Below are 11,077 nucleotides of genomic sequence, written 5' to 3'. Positions count from 1 at the left end.
AACCACCGCATGCGGAGTGCCTTTATCTTCATGGCCAAGTCCAGTCCACCATCTGTCTTTGTGAAATTGTAAGACAGCCTCCACGGGGGCAACTCCACCCCTACATGCTTTTTATTAAAGACCCGCAAAACCCCTCATGGGCTCCAGGCCCACCCCTTCAAGGAGGGGATTTTGCGGCATTCACAGTCCACCCACATAATTCACAGTCAACCTACATGATTCCAAATGCAGTCCACCTACATGATTCCAAACACTGTTCTAAACCTGCAAGAGAATCAGAGGGTAGTAGCACATCACAGGACACAGACTTTATGCAGTGTTCTACATCATCGGACACAGCCTTTACAGTATGCTGCTAAGTCACTTCAGGCGTATCCAACTCTGTGCGACCCCATAGACGGCAGCCCACCGGGCTCCACCATCCCTTTACAGTATACCTTTGCGCAAATCAGCCCATGTTTGCATCTGAGGAACCTAGATGGGACGCCTGCCAGCTCAGGCCCCCTTTGAGTTCTTCACGTTTTCAAAATGGTGTCTTGCATGTCATCATCCCTCTACTTCTCTCAGTAAAGAACCTGCAACTCCCCCCGCTGCCCCCACACAGGTTCTGGGCCCACCTGTGTGTCTCAGAGTCACAAAAGCCAAGCCGCCAAGGTTTCCCCTTGCTTTTGCCAAACCTTCTTACCCAAGTCAACCAACTCTGTCTGAGCATATTGGGGGCCCCTTGAGGATGGCCCCCCTGGGCCATAGGCTGCTCATGCTTCACTTCTGCTGCACAGCAGGTGTTGCTGACAAGCGGTGACCCACAGTCTCATAACATTCATCATCATTATCCTTAGTTTCATATTTCAAATTCAAATTCAAAGCCAGGAGTTTCTTGCTCTAATTCCAGTATATGTTGCTCTGCTTCTTCCAAGTGTCTCTGCACATGGCACCCTGGCTTGCCACCACGTAGGGCACTATCCACATTCGCCTTCAGGGCAGTCAGGAAAATCCATCCCACAGTGCTAGTGGCAGTACGTGTCACCTTGTTCAGCAAATGGTAACTCACCACCTATAATACATTTTCAATGCTCTCTGGTCTCCCAGCCACCCAGCCACCACCTCCCAGTCTTCCAGCAGAGCCCACACTGATAGGAGTGCAGCCACATGGCACGATATTCTATACGGTGGCCATTGGCTTCCTCCATCCAGTGGTACCTCAGGCTCTTGTCCTGCTGGGTACCTCTCCTCCTCTTCTTCTGTGGAGCCTCAGGCTCCTCTACCTGCTGGATATCCTGCTGACTACACCAATTATCTTGCTATAGCTCACTGTGTGAACTGTTCACTGAACCCCTGGTAGCCAAGGTGTGAGTTAAGAAGCTGGAAGAAAACTCAAGGAGCCATCGGAAGTGCAGATGCATTTATTCTCTCCTGGATGGCCCAGTAGCCATAGCAGCAGGTACACTGTATTCTCTCCTCTCATGGTTGACCCACCAGACATAGCCATAACACAGCCAACATGCCATAATGCAGCCATAATGTAGCCCCAAAGGTTTTTTTCAGGTGGAGCTGATATAGGTGTACCACACGAAGTAGCCCAAGACCAAGCCAGTACCTCATGGTGCACATGGACAGTACTATAAGTGATCTCAGCTGTTACATAACCGTGTGTTTACTAAGTGTGGGGTGAGAGCGAGTGGCCACGGGGTGAGAGAACCTGACCATGCTGTACGGACCTGGTAAGTTGCTTCAGTTGTGTCCAACTCTGTGTGACCCTATGGACCATAGCCTTCCAGGCTCCTCTATTCATGGGATTCTCCAGGCCAGAAAACTGGAGTGGGTTGCCATGCCCTTCTGCAGGGGATCTTCCCAACCCAAGGGTCGAACTCAGGTCTCCCACATTGTGGGCAGATTCTTTACCAAAATACTGAGATACACTTTATACTGAGATAAACTTTACTATTAACAACACATTTTATGTTAGATGGTGAAAATGAGAGGAAAGAAAGAAATATTTGGTTTGTGTAGGGAAAAGGCAAACTAGTCAAGATGGTGTGGTCAAGGCTTCTCAGGTGGTGCTAGTGGTAAAGAATCTACCTGCCAATGCAGGGGATGCAAGAGACGCAGGTTCAGGGACACTGGTAGCCTCTCCTTTCCATGAAATTTCACACACGTAGTCTATGATGTTATGCTGATTGAACATTGTGAGCAGGAAGTGGCAGCTACTCCAGACATATGGCTAGGATGCATCAGAAGGTATGAAATAAATTCCACAAAAAATTCAGGGACCTACCACTTCAGCGAAATTTCTAGGGGTCATGATGTGGGGGCATGTAGAGATATTCATTCTAAGGTGAAGGAATGATGGGTTGTCATATCTGGCCCCTTCTCTGACCAAAACAAAGGCACAACACCTCTTTGGATTTTGGAGACATTCCTTCTCTGGGTGCGCTACTCTGGTCCATTTGCTGAATGACCCAAAAAGCCGCTAATTTTGAGTGGACTCTGCCCTTGCCATGCAAGCTGCTCTTCCACTTGGGCCAGTGGTGCTTGAAGTACCAGTGTTGGTGAGGGATGCTGTTTGGAACTTTGGCAGGTACAAATAGATGAATCACAGCACAGGGCCTTAGGATTTTGGAGCAAAGTTCTGCTATCCTCTGCGAATAACTGATCTTGGTGAGGCAGCAGTAGTGGCGGCGTGAAGTGAGATCTAATTCCCTGCCCAGGAATTGAACATGGGTAACCTGGATGAAAAGCAGGAGTCCTAGCCACCAGACCAGCAAGGGCTAGAGGCTAGAAGCTAAGGTTCCCTGGATCTCTGCCCCCAGTGAAAAATACATTTATCATAGAGGCAGAAAATGTAAATGCAGGCACTAAGTTTATTATTAGATACATAGCATAGCAACAAGTGGGAGAGAGCATACAGAGAAACGGTTTGTTAAGATAGAAGCAAGGCAGAGATGCACACTTGAAAAGAAAGGATGTGGCGTCCCCCAGTGAGGAGGAGCCCAGTAAAGAGGCAGTTGTCATTTATATAGGTCAGTTCTTCCTGGTTTTTTTCTTCCTTCAGGCCAATTGTCTGGTTTCTTTTTCCACACCTCACCTACCCCGGGACCCTCCACTGGGGTGCACATGCACCCCTCAGCCAAGATGGATCTCAAAGTGAAGGCTTCTGGGAAGAGTAAGATTCATTATGGCCTGGCATTATCGCTTGACTTTTGACACACAAGCAGCCTTTCCATGCATGTATAGTGTTTCCCTTGTCCCAAAAGAGGAGGGGAGGGAGATTCCTTAATCCTTCACTCAGACGGGGTTTTGCCTCTCTTCGTCCGTGCGATGACTATTACCTTAAGGTGTTTACAAGAAACAAACACTGGCTATTTACCCCGTTTCTGTTTTTACTTCCATTTCAGAGGGAAAACAGGAGGCTGAGTGTAGGTGTCTTCAGTGGAGCCCACCTATCTCTTGTCTCAGGAATTGCAAACAGGAGGCTAGTTGTAAGTGTCTAACCTGGAGCCCATCTATCTCCTACATCATAACTACTGCCCTTTTGAGAACCAACTTTTCGTCTGCTGGGCCTAAGTAGGGACTGAACACTTAACTGTGGGCCACCAAGTTGTACCATGTGACCTGAGCTGCACATCATGAGCTTTAGTCTGAGCACATCATGAATCACAAAGACATCAAGCTGGAATACATGAGATACGTGCAAGCAGGCCTTGAAGGCCCAGTTAAACTGCATGTGGAAGTGGTCTGAGTGACTATGGCCCCACATTTGCCAAACTACTTCTCTCTCTAGGACCATTCCACTTTTGAGTGGGCTCCTCAGAGGAAGAGAACGCAGGGCTTGGCTTACAAATGGTTTTACATAGTATGCTGCTGCTGTTGCTGCTAAGTCATTTCAGTCATGTCCGACTCTGTGCGACCCCACAGATGGCAGCCCACTAGGCTCCTCTGTCCCTGGGATTCTCCAGGCAAGAGTACTGGAGTGGGTTGCCATTGCCTTCTCCAATGCATGAAAGTGAAAAGTGAAAGTGAAGTTGCTCAGTCATGCCCGACTCTTAGCAACCCCATGGACTGCAGCCTACCAGGCTCCTCCATCCATGGGATTTTCCAGGCAAGAGTACTGGAAAGAGTTGCCATTGCCTTCTCCTGCATAGTATGCAGGCCCTCTCAAAAGTGGAAAGTTGCAGGTGCAGCCCTTTCTGGGACATTCCAGAAGGATAGTGGTGAAGGGAAATCCTCCTAGCCCAGGTGGTTCCTTATTTTTCCTGGAAGGAGAAATAGTCACAGGGGCAATTATATATCAGCTCATGACTGCAGCCAATGGTTTGGCTAAATGGTCAGGGACAGGGAAGGAACACAACTGGAAACTTGGTGACAAGGAGGTTGGAGAAAAAAGAATGTGGTTGCCATTTCTTTATGGGCCAAGAATGAGAATGCTCACTAATGGTGTCCTCAGCAGAAAAGGATGGGTTAGTAATTGGATGGGTAGTATGATCTGTTCTGTGAATACCAATTAACCTCTTTCCTCAATAACCATGTCATTACCCAATGGGCTCTTGAATAAAGTGGCCATGGTGGAGGGACTGAGGTTGTGCACAGGCTCAGTAATATGGACTTACACTCAGCAAGGCCAATCTGGCTAGTGCCCATTCGTCTGCAGAAAAAAAATGACACTTAACACCCAATATGGCATTACTGCCCACGTTTACATTAGATCCTTTCCATCATGGAAGAGGCAGTGTTTTGTTCTTACTGAAATAGACACTTACCCTGGATATGGATTTACCTCCCCTGCGCACAATGCCAAAACTACCATCTGTGGACTTATCCACAATTATGGTATTCCATATAGCATTGAACCTAGACAGCATATTAAAAAGCAGAGACATTACTTTGCCAACAAAGGTCCATCTAGTCAAGGCTATGGTTTTTCTAGCAGTCATGTATGGATGTGAGAGTTGGACTATAAGAAAGCTGAGTGCTGAAGAATTGACGATTTTGAACTGTGGTGTTGGAGAAGACTCTTGAGAGTCCCTTGGACTTCAAGGAGATCCAATCAGTCCATCCTAAAGGAGAACAATCCTGGGTGTTCATTGGAAGGACTGATGTTGAAGCTGAAACTGCAATACTTTGACCACCCGATGTGAAAAACGGACTCACTGGAAAAGACTCTGGTGCTGGGAAAGATTGAAGGTGGGAGGAGAAGGGGACAACAGAGGATGAGATGGTTGGATCTCATCCTCGATGAGCATCATCGACTCAATGGACATGAGTTTAGGTGAATTCCAGGAGTTGGTGATGGACAGGGAGGCCTGGTGTGCTGTAGTCCATGGAGTTGCCAAGATTTGGATAAGACTGAGTGACTGAACTGAACTGAACTAAACTGATATAGCATTGCTTTTGATCAAGGAATTAACTTCTGAACAAATACAATGTAGAAATAGGTCCATGCTCATGGGCTGAACTTGTCTTATCATGTTGCCCATCATCCTGGAGCAGGTTCCTTGATAGAATTTATTGAAGAACATTTTTAATTTCTTTCATCAAAGTTTTATAGTTTTCAATGAACAGATATTTAACATTCCTGGTTACATGTATTCCTAAGTATTTTGTTGTTTTTGATGCTATTGTGAGTGGAATTGTTTCTTTCATTTCCTTTCCAGAATGTTTATTGCAAGCGTCAGTTCAGTTCAGTTCAGTCGCTCAGTCGTGTCCGACTCTTTGTGACCCCATGAATTGCAGCACGCCAGGCCTCCCTGTCCATCACCAACTCCCGGAGTTCACTCAGACTCATGTCCATCCAGTCAGTGATGCCATCCAGCCAGTGATGCCATCCAGCCATCTCATCCTTGGTCGTCCCCTTCTCCTCCTGCCCCTAATCCCTCCCAGCATCAGAGTCTTTTCCAGTGAGTCAACTTTTCACATGAGGTGGCCAAAGTACTGAAGTTTCAGCTTTAGGATCATTCCTTCCAAAGAAATCCCAGGGTTGATCTCCTTCAGAATGGACTGGTTGGATCTCCTTGCAGTCCAAGGGACTCTCAAGAGTCTTCTCCAACACCACAGTTCAAAAGCATCAATTCTTCGGTGCTCAGCCTTCTTCACAGTCCAACTCTCACATCCATACATGACCACAGGAAAAACAATAGCCTTGATTAGACGGACCTTAGTCGGCAAAGTGATGTCTCTGCTTTTGAATATGCTGTCCAGGTTGGTCATAACTTTTCTTCCAAGGAGTAAGCGTCTTTTAATTTCATGGCTACAGTCACCATCTGCAGCGATTTTGGAGCCCCGAAAAATAAAGTCTGACACTGTTTCCACTGTTTCCCCATCTATCTCCCATGAAGTGATGGGACTGGATGCCATGATCTTCGTTTTCTGAATGTTGAGTTTTAGGCTAACTTTTTCACTCTCCACTTTCACTTTCATCAAGAGGCTTTTTGCCATAAAGGTGGACACAAATGCAATTAATTTTTTATGTCAGTCTTGTGTCCTGTAACCTTGCTAAATCTATTTACTAGTTTTAATAGGTTTTCAGTGGATACCTTACACTTTTCTACAGACAAGGTTATATCATTTGCAAATAAAGACAGTTTTTACCTCTTCCTTTCCAATATGGATCCTTTTCCCCCAACACTGAATAGAAGTGACATTAGAGGGAAAGCATCCGGTCTTTCTGCATTAAGTGTGTGGGTTTCTTATAAATGCCTTTTATTAAGTCAAAGAAATTCACTTCTATTCATAGTTTGTTAAATGTTTTTATCATGAAAGAGGGTTGTTGTGTTTTATCAAATGCTTTTCTGTGTTATTGAAGAGATTGTTATTTTTGTTATTTATTCCATTGATATGATGACTTATGCTGTAATTGATTTTTGGATGTCTAAATAACTTTGCACTCCTGGAATAAACCCCACTTGGTCATGGTTTATGATTCTTTCTATATTTTGTTGGATTATACTAGTTAGTATTTTGTTGAGAATTTTGTATGATTTTTTAAAATTGTAGTGAAAGCATAAAATTTTAAAAATATTTTTAAGCCTACAATTCAGTAGATTTATAACAACATTATACTATTGCTATTGTTGTGCAATCATCACCATAGTCCATCTAAAGAACTCTTCATTTGTAAAACTAAAGCTCTGTATCCATTAAAGAATAACTCCCCAATTCCCCTTCCTCACAGCCCCTGGCAACAACCCTCAACATTCTGTCTCTATGGATTTGACTACTCTAGATGCTACAAAAAAGTGAAATTATATACTATTTGTCTTTTTGTGACTGGCTTATTTCACTTAGCATAGTGTTCTCAAGGTTCAGCCATGTTGTAGCACATGTCAGAATTTCATTCTTTTTTAAGGTTGAATAGTATTCCATTGTGTGGATATATCATATTTTGTTTATCCACCCACCTGTCAATGGACACTTGGGTTACTTTCATCATTTGGCTATAGTGAACAATGCTATTATGAACATAGGTGTACAAATGTTTCTGAGAGCCTGTTTTCAGTTCTTTTTGGTATGTACCCAGAAGTGGGATTGCTAGACCATATGCTGATTCTACCTCTCAGTTTTGAGGAGTCACTGGACTGTTTCCCACAGTATGTGCATCATTTACTTTTCTACCTATAGTACACAAGGGTTTTAATTTCTGTACATCCTCAGCAAAACTTGTTATTTTCTGTTTTTTTAAAATAAATTTCAATTAATAGCCATTCTAGTGGATGTGCAGAGAAGGCAGTGGCACCCCACTCCAGTACTCTTGCCTGGAAAATCCATGGACAGAGGAGCCTGGTAGGCTGCAGTCCATGGAGTCGCTAAGAGTCAGACACAACTGAGTGACTTCACTTTCATGCATTGGAGAAGGAAATGGCAACCCACTCCAGTGTTCTTGCCTGGAGGATCCCAGGGATGGCGGAGCCTGGTGTGCTGCTGTCTATGGGGTTGCACAGAGTCGGACATGACCGAAGCAACTTAGCTTAGCTTAGCAGTGGATGTGAGGTAGTATCTCATTGTAGTTTTGATTTGCATTTCCCTAATGATTAGTGATGTTGAGAAAATATTTTCATATGCTTATTAGACATTTGTTATTTTCTTTGGAGAAATATCTAATCAAATCCTTTGACCATTCTTTAATTGGCTGTTTATTGTTGAGCTGTGCAAGTTCTTTATATATTTTGGATGTTAAAACCTTATTAGATATATGATTTAGAAATATTTTCTCCCGGTCTGAGGGTTGCCTTTTCACTATGCTGATTATGTCTTATGAGGCAAAAAGTTTAAAAATTTGATGTTAGTTCAATTTATCTATTTTTTATTTTTTGTTGTCCTCGGTTTTGGTGTCATATTTAAGAAATCACTGTCAAATCCAGTGTCATGAAGTCCTCTCATGTTTCCTTCCAGAAGTTTTATAGTATTACCTTCCTCTTACATTTAGGTCTCTGATCTATTTTGAGTAAATTTTTGTGTATAGATTAAAGTGATAGTACTACTTCACCCTTTTGAATGTGGATATCCAGTTTTTCCAGCATCATTTGTTGAAAAGGCTGTTCTTTTCCCGTTGAGTGGTCTTGAAATCTTGTTAAGAATCACTTGACCATATATGTGAGGGTTTATTTATAGGCTTTATACTCTATTACTTTGGTCTGTATATCTGTCTATCTGCAAGTAACACATTGATGTGATTACTATAAGCTTTGTAATAAGTTTTGAAACAGGAGGTTTGGATCATCCATCTTTGTTCTGCTTTTTCAGGATTGTTTTGGCTATTTGGGATCTCTTTAAATTTCATATTAACTTTAGGATGGAGTTTTGTATTTCTGCAAAAAACACTTGAGATTTTGATAGGAATTACATTGAATATGCAGATCACTTGGGGGTAGTATTGACATCTTAAAAATACTGTCTTGGCACTTCCCTGACAGTCCCATGGTTAAGACCCTGTGCTTCCACTGGAGGGGGCACAGGCTTCATCCCCGGTTGGGGAACTAAGATACTGTATGCCACTTAGCTTGGCCAAAAAAAGAATATTAAGGCTTCTGGGCCTTTTTCCAAAGGTCATATTTAAATGGCCAGTGGGTACTTGAAGAGGTACTAATCATTTCACTAATCATTAGTGAAAGTGAAGCCGCTCAGTCGACTCTTTGTGACCCCATGGACTGTAGCCTACCAGGCTCTTCCGTCCATGGGATTCTCCAGGCAAGAGTACTGGAGTGGGTTGCCGTTTCCTTCTCCAGGAGATCGTACCATCAAAAAATTCCAGCAATCACTGACCTCCAATTATTTTCAGAAAAAGTGATCAACTAAAATTTGTGTATGTGTGGGGAATCTCCAGTTACCACAGAAACCAAACCTGTACACTAATAAACCACAACAGAAGTTAATAGAATGAGGCGCTTTGATTTATTACTCAAACATGGCTCATTTTTTATTTAGCTTTCTGACTCTGTGCTTGTGCTTTCAATATTTTCACAACGATCTTCTGCTCTTCAATAAGGAAAGCGCGCTTGATCCTGTCGCGGACACATTTAGCACACATGGAACCACCATAGGCTTGGCTGACATGTTTCCCCATTTTAGACAACCTCATGAGAACTTTTGGTCTCACAGCATGAACACCTCTATCACTAATCATTCAGTTCAGTTCAGTCGCTCAGTCGTGTCCGACTCTTTGTGACCCGATGAATCGCAGCACAGCAGGCCTCCCTGTCTATCACCAACTCCCGGAGTTCACTCAGATTCACGTCCATCGAGTCAGTGATGCCATCCAGCCATCTCATCCTCTGTCGGCCCCTTCTCCTCCTGCCCCCAATCCCTCCCAGCATCAGAGTCTTTTCCAATGAGTCAACTCTTCGCATGAGGTGGCCAAAGTACTGGAGTTTCAGCTTTAGCATCATTCCTTTCAAAGAAATCCCAGGGCTGATCTCCTTCAGAATGGACTGGTTGGATCTCCTTGCAGTCCAAGGGACTCACAAGAGTCTTCTCCAACACCACAGTTCAAAAGCATCAATTCTTCTGTGCTCATTAGGGAAATGCAAATCAAAACTACAATTAGATCTCACCTCATGCCTGTTAAAATGACTAGCTTTAAAAAGAAAAGTGATAACAATTGTTGGGAAGGACTCAGAGAAAAGGAAACCCTGGTGCACTGTTGATGGAAATGCAAATTGGTAGAGCCAATATAGAAAACAGTATGGAGGGTTGTCAAAAAATTAAAAATACAACTACTACATTATTCAGCAATTCTACTTGTGGGTATATATTCAAAGAAATCAAATTACTATGTCAAAGAGGCATCTATAATAGCCAAGACATGGAAATGACCTAAGTGTACATCAAAAGATCAATGGATAAAGGAAATTATATATATATATATATATATATATAAAATGGAATACTGTTCAGCAACGAAAAAAGAAAGAAGTCCTGCTCTTTGCAACAACATGGGTAAAACCTGAGGTCATTATGCTAAGTGAAATAAATCAGAATGAAAAAGACAAATATTTTATGATCTCTATTATATATGAAATCAAAAAGAAACAAAAAATACAAGCAACAAACAGAAAAAGATCCGATTTGTGGTTACTAGAGGCAGGAACCTGGAGGTAGAGCAGTTGGATGGAAGTGATCAAAAGGTGCTTGAGATACATAAGTACTGGGGATGTAATGTACAACAGTTAACACTGCTGTTGGTATGTCTGAAAGTTGCTGCAAGAGTAAATCCTAAAAATTCCATCAGAAGGACCTTTTTTTTTTCTTTTTTGCAGCTGTGTGAGGAGATGGATATTAACTAAATCTATTGTGGTATCATTTTGCAGTACATTTGTGTTAAGCCATTATGAGTTACACTTAAACACACACAAAGCTGAACGTCAGTTAAGGGCTTCCCAGGTGGAGCAGTGGTAAAGAATCTGGCTGCCAATGCAGGAGACACAGGAGACGAGGACTTGATCCCTGGGTCAGGAAGAAGCCCTGGAGGAGGAAATGGCAGCCATTCCAGGCCTCTTGCCTGAAGTATCCCATGGACAGAGGAGCCATGGGGTTGCAAAGAGTCAGACATGACTGAGCACACACACGTCAGTTATATCTCAGTAAA

The sequence above is a fragment of the Ovis canadensis genome, chromosome 2 (genome assembly GCF_042477335.2).
Source record: "Ovis canadensis isolate MfBH-ARS-UI-01 breed Bighorn chromosome 2, ARS-UI_OviCan_v2, whole genome shotgun sequence".
NCBI classification, from domain to species: Eukaryota; Metazoa; Chordata; class Mammalia; order Artiodactyla; family Bovidae; genus Ovis; species Ovis canadensis.
The sequence above is the reverse complement of the archived record's forward strand: the minus strand, read 5'-3'. Positions refer to the sequence as shown.